The following is a 15,437-nucleotide window of genomic DNA, read 5'->3' as shown; positions in this document are numbered from 1 at the left end:
ATTATGCACCATCCTTGGGGAAGAAAATTACTGCTCTTTCTTTGTGCAAATATTTTGAAGTAGCAAAAAATAACTTAGTATTTTTTTTGGCATAGTGTCCTAAATATGTCATATTTAGTAACAACTAATTACTGAGATAGAACGTCACCATTTGTTGTTTTTGCTGATAAACAAACTTATGGAAATGTGGAAATAAATTTCATACAGCTAATAAGTATGGCATGGTCCCACAGAGACACACTTTGTATGATAACATTAAAGAGGAAATAAAGGAGAACAGTGGAGGCCCCACACAAGTCTTTAAGTTCAAATTAGCTTGGATTGCATGCATCTGACTACAAATATTCATCAGTTTATGGAGTGCAAGTTCAATCTTGATAAAAGAGAAGTAATGTGTGTACTTCATATAATGATTTCTCCATTTTGAACAGCTAAAATAATTAACTTCTCAGCTAAATAAAATGAGTCTTCATGCAAATATTTCAACATGAGCCCTCAAATGGAAACTTTTCTGAGTCTTTTCACTTATAGTAATGTATCTTTTGCCTTCACACTTGTAACACAGCATGTGTGTTAATTTTTTTGATTACCATAGTTTTCACTCAAATCTGTTTGATCATACTCTATTTATTGTCTTTTTATAATCCCAATCACAAACACATACACACACACGCATGCACACACACACACACACACATTCCTTTTAAGCCAAATAATTGATAGCTATTTAAAAAAATTCTGTTTGGTTCTCTGTACTGTAAAATTCATATCAAATATATTTACTGTAATATAAAAGTTTTTTTTTGTTGTTTGCTTGTCCAAGATTTTTACTTGCTACAAGTGGTTAAATTTCTATCTAGGACAGAATGAGAAAAGCCAGTAACTGAAAATATTGAACAGCGTGATTCCCAACTTGACAAAAGAGAGACTCAAAATAAGGAAAATTTGTAATGAACACTGGACACAGTAGACCTGAAGACTTCCTATGATTCCAATACATTTCTAGGTGTAAAAGATCACTGTTATTCTACTCACCCTCCCATGAAGACTGACAGGTAAAGACCTGACTAACTCTGTAACAAGAAAATAGTTTAAATTGGTGAAGCTTTTCTTGGAAATGACTCATTTTACTCAATTCAATGACAGCAATTTTCACCACTTATAATTAATGAGAAATACTGGATAAACTGTTATCAACTTCAAGGTTAACCAATAAACTTCTTTGTAAAACAGCAATATTTCATATCATGTATGACAATAATTTGTATCAATGTTTAAAAAGTATTTTGAAAAATTCATGTCAAATATTTTCTTTTCATTTTAATTTCTGAGTTATGTTTCCTATGTGTATCAGTTGTTTATTGCTGCAAAAAAAGTTCCTTCAAATTTAATAGCTTTAACCAACAATCATTTTATTTGCTACCAATTTTTTGGGTGAGAAGTTTGTGCTGGGCTGAGTTGGACAGTTCTACTGATTTCTCTGTATACACCTCATGCAGCAAAAGTCATCCTGGGGGCTCTATGTGATGGCTAATTTTTGTACCAACTTGGCTGGATCATAGTGCCCAGATATTTGGTCGAACATCATTCTAAATATTTCTGTCTAGGTGTTTTAGGAATGAGATAATATTTTACTGGATTATTTTTCACAATGTGGGTGGGCCTCATCCAGTTGGTAGAAGGCCTTAATAGACAATAATTGGCATCACACCTAAGTAAGAAGTAATTCTGCCAGCAGACTGCTGTTGGATTCAAATTGCAATTCTTCCCTGAGTCTCAAGCCTGCTGGTCTACCTTGCAGATTTTGGACTTATCAAGCTTCCACAATTGTATGAAGCATTTCCTTAAAATAAATGTACGTATCTCTCTCTCTCTACATACATACACACACACACACACACACACACAGTCACACACACATCCTGTTGGTTCTCTTTCTCTGGAGAACCCTAACGCACTCCACTTAGATTGTCTAAGGTGGCTTCACTTGAGTTTTGGATGTAGACTCTTGCCTTCACTCTCTTGAAACAATGTTCTTAGACTCTCATGTAAAGAAACTCCATCTAGCTGCACCCTGGCATTGTCCCAAAAAAGTGAGGATAATACTTGCAAGGTTTCTTAAGGATTACACCTTGAAGTCATAGTTTACTTCTGTAGAGTTCTATTAGATCAAACAAGTGACCTGGCCAAGCCTAGGGTCATAGTGGGAGAATTTTGAAGGCCATATGGCAAACAGCTTACCACACAATACATTCTTAAATGGCTTCTCAGATTTTACATTCTTGTGAATGATTCTCTTCTTGTGATTAATTTTATACTTGTTACTTCAATATAAATTTTTATCTCATTTCATTTTCAGATTATTTTGTAATTTCACATTTATGGTGCACTCACAATGTTCCATGTGCTATTTTGAGAATTCTATGTACATTAATTCTTACAACAACTTTCTGAGGTAGGTAATATTATTTTTTCCCATTTTCAGATGAAAATGCTAAGGCATAGAAAGCTTATGCAACTTGCCCAGTATCACTCAGAAACTTAATGTCACAAGCATTACTTAAATGTATACGATCTGACTACAGAGTATGCATGCTTAGTCATAGTGTTATTAAAAGATCATTTGTGATGACTGAGGCATCGTGGAAGATGGGAAGCAGGACTAGATTGCACTTCCAGACATAGCAGGAGACAGAGGTTTGCACTGTGAATTTTAGCTCAAGATCTACTGCAAGAGCAAACCAGTAATCCTGAGAGGACCCACAGATCCTATGATGGAAGCAGACTGTTTCTTCAGGTCCCAGGAGACACCATAAATACTGTGGCTGTCCCAAATGCAGAAATTGTAAAGGGAGACCTTTCTCTTCTGAACACACACCCTCACTAGAGAATCTGAATGTCTGCTTGTCAGGGAAGTTTTTGACTTTACCTGGAGCTGAGTCAAGTTAGAGAGCTGAGTCAAGCAAAATACAGTGGTAGGAGAAATAGCAGAAAGGCCCTGGGAGCTCGCTGGGTCCCCCAAGCAGCCCGTACCTGCCTGGCACCACAGGGATCCACTAGGAGGTTGACCAGAGAAGTAGGGGGTAAATACCACAGGCAGAAGGAATTCTCTACCTGAACTTTGTAACAATTTGAATGGGGCGTGAAGCCTCCTGGCCAGTACTTGGAGGAGGGCATGAATCCAGCATGCAGACTTCACAGACAGGGGGCAAAACTAAAGCCCTTTTCTTTGGCAGCTGGGAGGTGGAAAGCCTCAGGCAAGTTTTCAAGTGGGTCTCACCCTCCACCTGGAAACAGACTCCAAGTTGTTGAGGGGGACATGGTGGAAGTTAGACTGGCCCTTCAGTTTGCATGAGAGCTGAGTAAGGCCTGTGACTGCTGGCTTTCCCTCACTTACCTGACAACCTGCATGACTCAGCAGAGGCAGCCATATCCTCCCAGTGTGTCTGGAATTGGTGGGTTCTTGGTCTGGCTGACTTCAAGAATGAAGCTGCCGACCCTCACGGTATTATAGTTCTTAAGGATGGTGTGTCCAGAGTTTGTTCCTTCTGATGTTCAGATGTGTCCGGAGTTTCTTCCTTCTGGTGGGTTTGTGGTTTCACTGACTTCAGGAGTGAAGCTGCAGACGTTCAGGGTGCGTGTTACAGCTCTTAAACGCCCCGCATCTGGAGTTGTTCATTCCTTATGGTGGGTTCATTCATGGTCTCGCTGGCTTCAGGAGTGAAGCTACAGACCTTTGCATTGAGTGTTACAGCTCTTAAAGGTCGTAAGGATCCAAAGAGTGAGCAGCAGCAAGATTTATTGTGAAGTGCAAAAGAACAAAGCTTCCACAGTGTGGAAGGGGACCCAAGCAGTTTGCCACTGCTGGCTTGAGTGGCCTGCTTTCATTCCCTTATCTGGCCCCACCCACATCATGTTTATTGGTCCAGTTTACAGAGAGTTGATTGGTCCATTTTACAGAGAGCTGATTGGTCCATTTTACAGAGAGCTGATTGGTCCATTTTGACAGAGCACTGATTGGTGCATTTCCAAACCTTTAGCTAGGCACAGAGTGCTGATTGGTGCATTTACAAACCTTTAGCTAGACAGAAAAGTTCTCCAGGTCCCCACCCAACCCAGAAAACCATCCAGCTTCACCTCTCAATGGCATTCACTGTGGGACTTTGCAGCACCTAGCCTGGGCACTCCAGCAGCCCAGAGAAAGCCTGTGCCCCCCGATCAAGCCCCACAAGCACGGAACTGCTGTGCTGAGTGTGGAGCCCAGCAAGCCTATGCCCATCCAGACCCTGCACTGCCCGCGATCACCGGCAGCCCTGCTCCTGCCCATGCCTCTCCCTCCACACCTCCCTGCAAGCAGAGGGAGCTGGCTCCAGCCTCTGCCAGCCCCAGAAAGGGGTGCCCACAGCACAGCAGCGGGCTGAAGGGCTCTTCCAGTGCAGCCAGAGCAGACACCAAGGCCAAGGAGGCACCAAGAGCAAGCAAAGGCTGCTAGCACGTTGTCACCTCTTTACTAAGTACACAACTCCAGTGACCTGGGAGTCTCACTCCCATCTCCAACAGCAGTCACAGCAAGACCTGCCCAAGGATACTCTGAGCTCACACAGGCCTATAACACCCCCATCTGATGGGCCTTCCCTATCCACCCTGGTAGAAGAAAAAAAAGGACATTTAACCTTGGGAGTTCTGGGGTCCCATCCACTGTGGGTATCTCTCCACACTACTACAGCTGTGCTTTCTGGAAAGTGCCATCTCCTGGCAGGAGGCCAAGCAGCACAAAAACAGATAATTAAACCACCAAAGCTAGGACCCTCACAGAGTCCATTGCACCTTCTGCCACCTCCAATGGAACAGGTGCTGGTATCCACAGCTGAGAAACTCATAGATGGTTCACATCACAGGATTCTGTGCAGACAACCCCCAGTACCAGCCCAGAGCTGGGTAGACTCATGGGGTGGCTAGACCCAGAAGAGAGACAATAATCATTGCAATTGGGCTCACATGAAGTCACATCTACAGGAAAAGGGGGAGAGTACTACATCATGAGATCACCCCATAGGACCAAAAAAAAAAAAAAAAAAAAAAAAAAATCTGAACAACAACCTTCAGCCCTAGACCTTCCCTGTGACTTAGTATACACAAATGAGAAGGAACCAGAAAACCAACCCTGGTAATATGACAAAACAAGGCACTTCAGCCACCCCAAAAAATCACACTAGCTCCCCAGCAATGGCTCCAAAACAATAAGAAATTCCTGATTTACCTGAAAAAGAATTCAGGAGGTTAGTTATGAAGCTGATCAAGGAGGCACCAGAGAAAAGTGAAGCCCAATGCAAGGAAATCCAAAAATATGGTGCAAGAATTGAAGGAGAAATATTCAAGGAAATAGACAGCTTAAAGAAAGAAACCATCAAAAATTCAGGAAACTTTCAGCAGACTTTTAGAAATGTGAAATCCTCTGTAGCATCTCAGTAATACCACTGAACAAGTAGAAGAAAACTTCAGAGCTCAAAGACAAGGTCTTTGAATTAACCTAATCTAACAAAGACAAAGAAAGAAAAAAAAGAAAAAGAAAATATGAACAAAGCCTCCAAGAAGTCTGGGATTATGTTAAACAATCAAACTTAAGAATAATCAGTGTTCCTGAGGAGGAAGACAATTCTAAAAGCTTGGAAAACATGTTTGGGGGAATAACTGTGGAAAACTTCCCTGGCATTGTTAGAGACCTAGACATGCAAATACAAGAAGTGTAAAGAACACCCAGGAAATTCATTGCAAAAAGATTTCCACCTAAGCACATTGTCATCAGGTTAGCCAAAGTTAAGATGAAGGAAAGAATCTTAACAGCTATGAGACAGAAGCACCAGGCAACCTATAAAGGAAAACCTATCAGGTTAACAACAGATTTTTCAACAGAAACCCTACAAGCTAAAATGGATGAGGCCCTATCTTTAGCTTCCTCAAACAAAACGAGCATCAGCCAAGAAATTTGTATCCAGCAACACTAAGCATCATATATGAAGGAAAGATTCAGCCATTTTCAGACAAACAAATTCTGAGAATTCACCATTACCAACCCAGTACAAGAACTGCTAAAAGGAGCTCTAAATCTTGAAACAAATCCTGGAATCACATCAAACAGAACATCTTTAAAGCATAAATCACACAGAATCTATAAAACAAAAATACAAGTTTAAAAGCAAAACACAAACAAAAATAACAAAAATTACCAAAGTACACAGCAACAAAGAGCATGATGAATGCAATTGTACCTCACATTTCAAAACTAACCTTGAGTGTAAATGGCCTAAATGCTCCAATTAAAAGATACAAAACTTCAGAATGGATAAGAACTCACCAACCAACTATCTCCTGCCTTCACGATACTCACCTGACACATAAGAACTCACATAAACTTCAAGTAAAGGGTTAGAAAAAGACATTTCATGCAAATGGACACCAAATGCAAGCAGGAGTAGCTATTCTTATATCAGACAAAACAAAGTTTAAAGTAAGAGAATTTAAAAGGCACAAAGAGGATCATTATATAATGGGAAAAGGCCTTGACCAACAGGAAAATACCACAATTTTAAAAACATATGCACTTAAAACTGGAGCTCCTAAGTTTATAAAACAATTACCAATAGACCAAAGAAATGAGATAGACAGCAACACAATCATAGTGGGGGACTTTAGTACTCCACTGACAGCACTAGACAGGTCATCAATACAGATAGTCACCAAGGAAACAATGGATTTAAACTACACCTTGGAACAAATGGACTTGATTGATAGATAAATAGATAGATAGATAGATAGACAGATAGATATATAGATAGAACATTTCATTCAACAATTGCAGGATGAACATTTTATTCAATAGTGAATGGAACTTTCTTCAAGTTAAACTATGTGATAGGCCACAAAATGAGTCTCAACACATTTAAGAAAACTGAAATTGGAGTTTGCTAGAGGTCCACTCTAGACCCTGTTTGCACGGGTATCAGCAGTGGAGGCTGCAGAACAGCAAATATTACAGAACAGCAGATGTTGCTGCCTGATCCTTCCTCTGGAAGCTTCATCTCAGAGGCTGTATGAGGGGTCAGTCAGACCCTACTGGGAGGTGTCTCCCAGTTAGGCTACTCGGGGGTCAGGGAACCACTTGAGGAGGCAGTCTGTCTGTTCTCAGATCTCAAACTCCATGCTGAGAGAACCACTACTCTCTTCAAAGCTGTCAGACAGGGACATTTAAGTCTGCAGAAGTTTCTGCTGTCTTTTGTTCAGCTATGCCCTGCCCCCAGAGGAGGAGTCTACAGAGGCAAGCAGTCCTCCTTGAGCTGTGGTGAGCTCCACCCAGTTCAAGCTTCCTGGCTGCTTTGTTTACCTACTCAAGCCTCAGCAATGGCAGACACACCTCCCCCAGCTTCACTGCTGCCTTGCACTTTGATCTCAGACTGCTGTGCTAGCAGTTAGCAAGGCTCTGTGGGTGTGGGACCCTCCAAGGCAGGTGTGGATATAATCTCCTAGTGTGCTATTTGCTAAGGCCGTTGGAAAAGCACAGTATTAGGGTGAGAGTGTCCCAATTTTCCAGGTACTGTCTGTCACAGTTTCCCTTTGTTAGGAAAGGGAATTCCCCTACCCCTTATGCTTCCTGTGTGAGGCAATATCCTGCCCTTCTCTGTGGGTTGCACCCACTGTTTGACAAGCCCCAGTGAGTTGAACCTGGTACCTCCGTTGGAAATGCAGAAATCACCCATCTTCTGTGTTGCTCATGCTGGGAGCTGCAGACTGGAGCTGAGTGTCCTGACTGTTAGAAGGAAAACTAACAAACAGCACATTCACACAAAAACCCCATCTGCATGTCACCATTGTCAAAGACCAAAGGTAGATAAAACCGCAAAGATGGGGAGAAATCAGAGGAGAAAAGCTGAAAATTCTAAAAATCAGAGCACCTCTCAGACCACAGTGCAATCAAACTAGAACTCAGGATTAATAAAAGCACTCAAAACTGCTCAACTACATGGAAACTGAACAACCTGCTCCTCAATGACTACTGGGTACATAATGAAATGAAGACAGAAATAAAGGTGTTATTTGAAACCAATGAGAACAAAGACACAACATGCCAGAATCTCTGGGACACATTTAAAGCAGTGTGTATCGGGAAATTTATAGCACTAAATGCCCACAAGAGAAAGAAGGAAAGATCTAAAATTGACACCCTAACATTGCAATTAAAAGAACTAGACAACCAAGAGCAAACACATTCAAAAGCTATCAGAAGGCAAGAAATAACTAAGATCAGAGCAGAACAGAAGGAGATAGAGACACAAAAAATCCTTCAGAAATCAATGAATTCAGGAGCTGGTTTTACGAAGAGATCAACAAAACAGATAGACCACTAGCCAGATTAATAAAGAAGAAAAAGAGAAGAATCAAATAGAAGTAATAACAAATGATAAAGGGGATATCACCACCAATCCCACAGAAATATAAACTACCATCAGATAATTCTATAAACACCTCTACACAAACAAACTAGAAAATCTAGAAGAAATGGATAAATTCCTGGACACATATACCCTCTCAAGACTAAACCAGGAAGAAGTTGAATCCCTGAATAGACCAACAACAGATTCTGAAATTGGGGCAATAATTAATAGCATACCAACCAAAAAAAGTCCAGGACCAGATGGATTCACAGCCGAATTCTACCAGATGTACAAAGAGGAGCTGGTACCATTCCTTCTGAAACTATTCCAATCCAAAGAAAAAGAGGGAATATGCCCTAACTCATTTTGTGAGGCCAGCATCATACCGATACTAAATTCAAAGTAAGACACGGAGGCCATTATCTTTATTACAATTAAACGTGTGTTTAGAGGTATAGATGAGAAAAGTTAGACAAAAGAAGACAATCTGTTATGTCAAAAACAGAGAGGGAGAGGTAATTTATCTTTAGTTGCAGTTCATATGGAGGAATATTTGGAAAACTATTATAAAGTTCAAAAGAGTATATAGAGGAAAATAATAAGATATAAAATTTAAATTGAGATATATGTAGAATTTTATACAATAAGAAAGATAAATTGTTCTTAATCCAATAAAAAAGATAAAATAACTAAGCATTGTTGGGGTCTGCGTGTTTCCTAAACTAAAGAATGAACACACAAGACAACACAAGACAAGACAAACATGGCAGCCGCCCCGAACGACACGCTCCGCTTTATTTTATACAATCGTTTGTGGAATGTTACCAAGTCACAAGACACGTTGTTTTTCTGACCTTTCCCTGACTTTCTGGATTTTCAAGACGTTTACACATAAACAAGCCCCCAGGGTCTGCTGTTTGCAACGGGCTCCTTTGTCCTCCCTGTTTGCAGGGAAGGAATGCCCTGCTTTGTTTGCAAGAGCAGGACTTATCGGGAACATCTTGTTTGCGAGCACGTAGTCCTCTACATTTCCCCTTTCCTTATTTACAAGTTTGAATTTCTTTCAAAACCATCATTACATGTTGGGCTCGCTGGGATTCGGTGTTTGCCCTTTGGCACTGTCTCCAGCAGACTGTGAAAATGACAAAGGCAAGAACAACAATCAATACATTGCTAGAAACAGAGGTCAGCAAAGTTTTTACAGGGCTCATAGGGTCCAAAGACGTCAAACTTTGTGTGATATCCGTCATCAAATCTGCACCAGTCAGCAATGGTAACTGATTGCAAAATGTTTCAGAAATGTTCTGTGTTAATTCTTGTATTTCTAGGGAAAGATTATTATGACCAATTAAAAGTCTCTTTATCTCAGTCCAATTATATACAGTGCTGTTAAAAGGAACAGGAGTAACACAAAATTGGGTAGTATTCCAATCACATTTCAACAAAGCTCGGGAATTCAACACTGTTAGCTGATCTCCCAACCAAGAAACCACTTGCTCCAGATTATCCACTCGTTCAGTCAAATGAGCATCTATGTCTCGTTGCTGCTGCCACAACAAATGTGATTGTTCATGCCATTGTTGCACAAATTCTGCATTTTGTATACTCTGGTGTAGAGCTAATCCAGCAACAGCAGCGGTGGAAGCAATTGCTACAAGTCCTATCACCACGGTCACGATGATTCCAACCATTCTCTGACTGCAGTGGACAAGATCTTGCATAACCTTGTAAATTTGAGTAACCCCAGCAGATTCACTCCAAGTACGTGTTAAGTTTACAGGTAGTCAGGTTTCTTTTCTGGCTCTTAGTATATATAAATCAGAATGAGACTCATTCCAATTATTATTCCACCAATTAGTATTTATACAACTTAAGAATGTACAATTGTTTGTACAGTTAACTACCTCTGTATTATTATCCCATTTAAGAATTCCTGTCAACAACAAGTAAGGCTTTCTTACACATGCAATAACATATCCAGAACTATTTTGATGCAAAGATAAATGGAAAGGGTTAGCAATATTAGTAAGATTTAAGGACATGTTTCCCATGAAAGTGAACATTGGTTTACCAGCAGCTAGCAACTTTCAAATATGACTTTGTATTTGTGAAGTATTAGCCAAATGTGGCATAGAGGGTGATAGACCACCATCATGCCAAATAATAGTTTCATTGCCATCCACAGCAATGCTGTGATTACCTTTATGCCAACGTAGGTTGACATGACTAAATTTAGTTTGAAAATCTCCATGTACACTCCAATCTGTGACAAGGTAATTACGACTTTTTCCTTTTACTTCTAATAATAATCACGGCCCACTACCTCTACACCTAGTCCACTCTAATTGGAAAACATCTCCGGACACATCAGGGGTAGGGCATAAAGATAATGTAGTTGGTAGAGTTTCATTAAGTACTGAAGTATGATTATACTTAAAACTTTGAGCTACAATAATCATAGTAAAGGCAGAGATATGACTATGGTTAGAGCGAACAGCCCAAGCCTCATGAGAAAGGTGCAGACAATGTGGACTGCTCCCAAGACATATAGGTAACCCTTCAACCCCAAATTGATATGAACTATTTACTGTGCCAGTGTCTAATTCAGGATTCTGGTTTTAAAAAGGCGATGGCATCCAAGCAGTATAATTAGTAAATACTGGGACTTCTCTGTCTCCCGAGGCCACACCTTGATATAAGGGTGGAAAAGGAATATAAGCCCAGTATGTAAATTCCCCAGCCATTACCTGACAATTTACTATGGCCAGCATAGCCAGGAATAAAGTCAGTGGGGTTTTGGGCTGCCCAGCTTGTTGAACAACCCCTTCAGCTTCCTGAGTAAGCTTTCTCAGTTGACCCCATGTTGGGGGCTCTGCACGTCGAGTTCCGAAGGTAATGTTCTCTGAGCACTCGGATTCAGCTCCTGGAATTTCTTGAGGAACTCTTTGGATCGGCTCCTCTTCGCCACGGCACTGTTTCAACTGTCGAGATGGAAACCACTTGTTTCCAGCACCTGTACAGACAAGAGCATAGCCTTGGCCTCATTGTAAAACTTTTCCTTTTAAATATTTCCCTTGTAATGAAGGATAATACACCCACAGATTACTGTTTTGCGGCTTTTCTAAAGGCTGTTGAAAATGTTTCACCACTGCAGACTGCTGTAATTGACGCCAATGGTTGAGAAAATTTAAAGTAAAAAGGGCTTTCAGAATTTGATGTTTTGGGGAATCTCACCCATTTCCCCCTTTTTGTTTTAAAAGTTGTAATTTTAGGGTATCATTGGCTCTTTTAACAATTGCTTGACCTTGACTGTTAAATGGAATATCAGTGGAATGATGAATATGGTATAAAGAGAGGAAGGCAGCCAATTTGCGAGAGCAATAAGTAGGGGCATTATCAGTTTTTAATTTAGCAGGGACTCCCATAACTGCAAAGCAAGTAAGTAAATGAGTAATAACAGAGTTAGCCTTTTCAGAGGGTAATGGCATAGCCCACTGGAAATGTGACCACGTATCAATAGTATAATGAACATATTTTAAACGACCAAGAGAAGGAACATAAGTTACATCCATTTGCCAAATGTGATTTTGTTGAATGCCTCAAGGATTAATACCTAGACTTTAAAAAGGTGCAATAATAGGAGCACAAGATGGGCAGGCTCTGACAATAGCTCAGGCTTGACGGCGTGTTATAGAAAATTGCTGTTGTAATCCTAAACTATTAGTATGATGTAGTTGGTGCTCATCCTGAGCCCGTTGGAAGTAAGAGTTACAAATAATAAAGAAAATATTTTTTGTAAAGGAGTTTGAGGAAATAATGGTAAAGAAGTCTGAGAAATATATTTAGTTACATATACAGCATATTGGGAATCACTAACTATATTACAAGGGATTTGAGGCCAGTCTTGTAGAACCATAAGAATGGCAAAAAGTTTTCCTTGTTGTACTGATTCAAATGGATAGTGAGAAATTTTTGAATTGTCTTAAGTCCAGTATCCAGCCTTTCCATTGCTTGAAGCATCAGTGAAAAAGGTGGGATCTTTAACTGGAGTGTAAGAGATAAGATTATATGGCAGTAAAAAATATTGTTGCAGAAAAGCAAATAATTTATTACTAGGATAATGCTGAGAAAAAGAACCAGTATACTCAGTGCAAGCCACTTGCCAACCTTCATGAGTTTTCAATAGAGGTGAATTTTTTTTTTAATGGCTTTATTAGCCAAAAACAGCCACTCTAGAATATTATTATCTTGGTGTAAAATGGCCATTGGCGAATGGGGAGTATGAAAAAGACACAACAAAAGTGGAAGATTGGGTGCAATATAATCAAGGTGAGCTTTACTAATTCTATTTTCTACAGATGACTATATATATATATATATATATATATATATATATATATTTGCTACAGGGGATAATTGATGAGAACTATTTAAATCTGAATCTCTTTCTAAGGTAGCAAATAGATGTCGCAATTTGTAAGTAGGGATGCCTAAGATGGGGCGAAGCCAATTTATGTCTCCTAACAGTTTTTGAAAATCATTAAGGGTTAAAAGTTGATATCTTTGAATTTAAACTTTTTATGGCCGAATATGTTTTTTTGCTAAAAGGTATCCCAAATATTGAATAGGAAATTGAGTCTGTATTTTCTCAGAAGAAATATGTAAATTATATAGAGTTAATTGTTGTTATAAGACCTGAAAAACTTGACCTTGTAGGACTTCGTCAGGAGTTGCTAATAGAATATCATCCATATAATGGTATATTAACACAGTAGGGAATTGACATCTAACAGGATTTAAGGCTCTATGAACAAACCCTTGACATAAGGTAGGACTATTAAGTGTACCTTGAGGAAGAACTTTCCATTGATGTCTTTGAGTAGGCTGTCCATTATTATATTTGGGAACAGTAAAGGCAAATTTTTCACAATCTTGGGGTTGTAACGGGATAGTAAAAAAAAATATTTAAGATCTATAACCATTAATTTCCAATTTTGTGGGATAAGAGTTGGATTAGGAAGCCCAGGTTGTAAAGTCCTCATAGGTTGAATACAAGCATTTAGAGCTCTAAGATCAGTTAATAAGTGCCATTTTCCTTTTTTTTTTTTTTTTTTTTTTTTTTTTTGATGAGACAAACACAGGGGAATTCCATGCAGAAGTACTTGGTTCAATACGCCCCTCGGCCAATTGTTCCTTAACTAAATTCTTTAAAGCCTAAAGTTTTTCTTTAGATAATTGCCACTGTTCCACCCAAACAGGAGTTGTAGTTTTCCACTTCACTTGTAAAGTTTGAGGCTTGTGGACAGTGGCTAAGAGTTTAAAGGATTGTAGCCCATTTTGAACATCATATTTTTGGCAGCTGAAGAAATATTAGGAATGCTTAAAAAGGCAACAAATTGTTGTAAAAGATCATGGCCCCAAAAGTTAATATTAATGAGAACAATATAAAAGAACACTTTTCTTTGTTGTCCTTCAGGTCCTACACAGCTCAGGGGCTCGACACTTTGGTAGAATATAGAAGCAGTACCTAGGCCAGATACAGTAACCGATACTTGTTTCTTTTTACAATGATCAGGCCATTGAGCCAAGCATATAATAGATACATCCGCTCCTGTGTCAACTAATCCCTCAAAAGGTATCCCATTAATTTGCAATGAACATAAAGGTTTTTGATCAGAAACTAAAGTTTCCCAGAAAACAGTTTTCCCAGTACTACCGAAACCTCCTTGACGAGACACACCTCTAGATAAGAAAGGAAAAAAAGGCAATAAAAGCAATTGTGCAATATGTTTCCCTGCCTCTGGGTGCATAAATTATGAAACTTGTACCATAATAAGGATTTCATCAGTAAAATCAGGATCAATAATTCCTGGGACCACCATTAACCCCCACAGAGCGCTGCTGCTTCGACCTAACAAAAGTCCTACATATCCCTTTGGCAAAGGACCACACACTCCAGTAGCCAACTTATATATTCCTCCATTAGGAGATAAAGTATAAGGCTGGACAATAGCTAGGTCAGCAGCAGCACTCTGCTTAGTGACAGCATAAAGCTGAGAAACTGGGGTAAGGTAAGATGTCTTTAAGGAAGACTTGAGGTCATTCCTTGATGTTGTAAGCTACTGCTCACTGGGTACTGGGGTAGGCCTGCATTGTAGTTGTTGGGGCCCCAAGCCTGTGGGCCCCGGCTCCAGTTTCCCAAGAGGGGTGACAATACATTCCCACTTTTATCAGTTTTTGAACGGCATTCATTGGTCCAATGTCAACCCTTGCCACATCATTTACACATATCAGATGGTAACCATTTTTTCTTTTAGAGCAGAAGAGCCTAATTTTTTCCGGCATTCCTTTTTAAAATGACCAGGTTTCCCACACTGATAGCATACACCTTGTTTAGAATTGCCTTTTAAAGCCTTAGAAAGTGCCCCAGTAAACAATTGAGCATTGTAAATAGCTCCTCCAACACCTGCACAAGCCCGAATGTATTCATCTAAATCAGCTCCACTAGTTTTTAGAGGATGCAGCAATTTTTGGCACTCGGGATTAGCACTCTCAAAAGCCAGAGTGTCCAAAAGAATTTTAGCAGCAGGGCCTGAACCTACAGTCTTTAATACAGCATCTTGAAGACGGGCTACAAAATCTGGATACGGCTCTGTGGCTCCTTGTAGGATCTTTGCAAAAGATAAAGAAATTTTACCCACTATTTCAACCTTAGTCCACACTTTTATAAACAAGGCTTTATTCTGAGTGAGAGCAATATCATCTAGGCCTGCCTGAGCATAAAGAGTGGCGTATTGCCCTGAACCCATAAGCTGCTCTTCAGTAGGTCCTGGGGGATTTCGGGTAGCATTTTTTCTAGCTTTTCTTTCTTGCTTCCTCCCACCACCAACTTTTTAATTGAATCCATTGCGAACGATCAAGGACAGCCTGTCCCAACGTTTCCCAGTCAATAGGAATCATCATATGTTCTGAAGAGAAGGAATCGAGAAGGCCAAGAACAAACGGTGA

General features: G+C 39.8%; 1 protein-coding gene across 3 annotated transcripts in view; it reads right to left on the bottom strand.

Moving 5' to 3' along the window:
- The window catches only part of LOC104668690 (UDP-glucuronosyltransferase 2A1), a 68,528-nt gene extending 64,880 nt beyond the window's left edge, over positions 1–3,648 (bottom strand). For all 3 annotated transcript variants that reach the window (XM_030925106.1, XM_030925094.1, XM_010371447.2), the window contains exon 1: positions 3,398–3,648. The gene's annotated coding sequence lies outside the window, so the exon portion shown is untranslated. The remainder of the gene's footprint in view (positions 1–3,397) is intronic.
- Between the last annotated feature and the right edge of the window lie 11,789 nt (positions 3,649–15,437).

The sequence above is a fragment of the Rhinopithecus roxellana genome, chromosome 2 (assembly GCF_007565055.1).
Source record: "Rhinopithecus roxellana isolate Shanxi Qingling chromosome 2, ASM756505v1, whole genome shotgun sequence".
Classification (NCBI taxonomy): Eukaryota; Metazoa; Chordata; class Mammalia; order Primates; family Cercopithecidae; genus Rhinopithecus; species Rhinopithecus roxellana.
The sequence above is the reverse complement of the archived record's forward strand: the minus strand, read 5'-3'. Positions and strand labels throughout refer to the sequence as shown.